The sequence below is a fragment of the Haliotis rubra genome, unplaced genomic scaffold (genome assembly GCF_003918875.1).
Source record: "Haliotis rubra isolate DU_JTF1 unplaced genomic scaffold, ASM391887v1 Scf483, whole genome shotgun sequence".
Classification (NCBI taxonomy): Eukaryota; Metazoa; Mollusca; class Gastropoda; order Lepetellida; family Haliotidae; genus Haliotis; species Haliotis rubra.
The window spans coordinates 261,408-263,128 of NW_025767172.1; positions in this window are offsets into that span (position 1 = coordinate 261,408).

A 1,721-nucleotide genomic window follows, 5' to 3' on the forward strand; every position below is an offset into this window, starting at 1 on the left:
TTCCACTCGTATGTTTTATTGTTATATTAATAACGAACAAGTTAATTATTTTATTACCACTTGTTTATTTTAGCCAGTATAGGTTAGTTTTCCTGAATGATAGGTTTTTCGTGTGCAGTGTATTCAGACTACAGACAGTTTATTACCTACCAGGGCGAACATATCGGGGTAAATATTTTTCATACGATGCCCTAGGGCAAAATATCACTTCGTCATGGTGATGTGACGTCATGAACAATGCTACGTTTCTTCTGTGACGGGAACCAGCTTACGACGGCGGGTAGACAGCCTATGTTTGAAAGTAGATTTGGGTTATTTACCTCAATTTGACGGCTTCGGTAATAAACAGAATATTATATTCTTGCCCATATCATACTATGTTTACGACACTCCTGCCTAAATAGCAGTATATACCTCGCTCTCGCTCGGGAAATACCAACATTTGGGTACTCATGTCGTAAACATAGTATGACATGGGCACGAATATAATATCCTCTACATATTTCTTTGATCTACCAATGTCAAGAACAATGTCAAATTTCCAGGTCACTACATCCAGACCATGAGTATATATAAAGATTGTGATATGTGAATATATACCATTTGTTAATCAAGTTGTCTGATACCTGTGTATTTTGTCCAACACCAGCGTTGTATGATTAACTGTGTTCAACCCATTCACTGTCCACAGAAGTGAATAGTCGTAAGATGACTACAACTAGAGAGCAATGAACAGGGTGATGAAGAAAAACTGTGTTGATGTGTTGTAAAAGCATGAGCTGATTTGCTCTTCTGAAAAAGGACGAACAGTTAATGGTACAAAGGCATTATCAAAATATACACTGTACGAGATATACATTACAATAAGGAAATAATACAGGTGACTATCACTTCACCTTGCAGCAGCACATCAGTCTGTAGAGTTTGTTGCTGCATTGGTGAAGATTAGAGCTGAAGTGAATGTACAAAGTAATGTCTTTGACATACCACTTATCAAAATATACACTTTACAAGATAAACATTACAATCTATATTATAATTGTTAATATTGGATATTTATATAGCGCACATATCCACGCAACAAGTACATGCTCAAGGCGCTGGTCAATCTCAACAGCTCTTCGTATTATCAATCTCAACTCCCTGGGGAGCATATAACTCTTGCAGCCACAAGGCTTACCGAGTTATTGCGGCTTTCTCATCCTTCCGAGGTACCCATTGACAGCTGAATGGACTAGGACACATAGTCAGAGTACTTTGCCCAAGTTTACTGCACGTTGGTGTACCTGCAACTAGGTGTTTGCACGTGTTCATGTGGCCACCATCTGGTCATATACCAACGGATTCGTGGGTTCTTTTAAGTGCACAGTGCACAGGGATTGTGACAACACAGAAAGAGTGTGCACACAAAGTTGACTGACTCCAAGGTTTTCACACCCGGTCCCGACACGGCAAGATCGCTGGATCACTAGACTACCTGAAGCTGTGGAAATCTAGACTTGCCACATTTTCTAGACTTGTGAGGGCTTTCTTGGATATATTGCTTCAGGGTCTGTAAGACAGACTAGCTGGACCACTAGCCTGGAGCTTTAGCCAGCTCGCCCACCATGCCCCATAGAGTACCCCAGGTGACACACCTTTTTACAGCAACATGCTTGTTGAAGTTATGTGTTGATGTGTTAATAAAAGCTTTAGCAAGATATATACTGGACAAAAAAAGT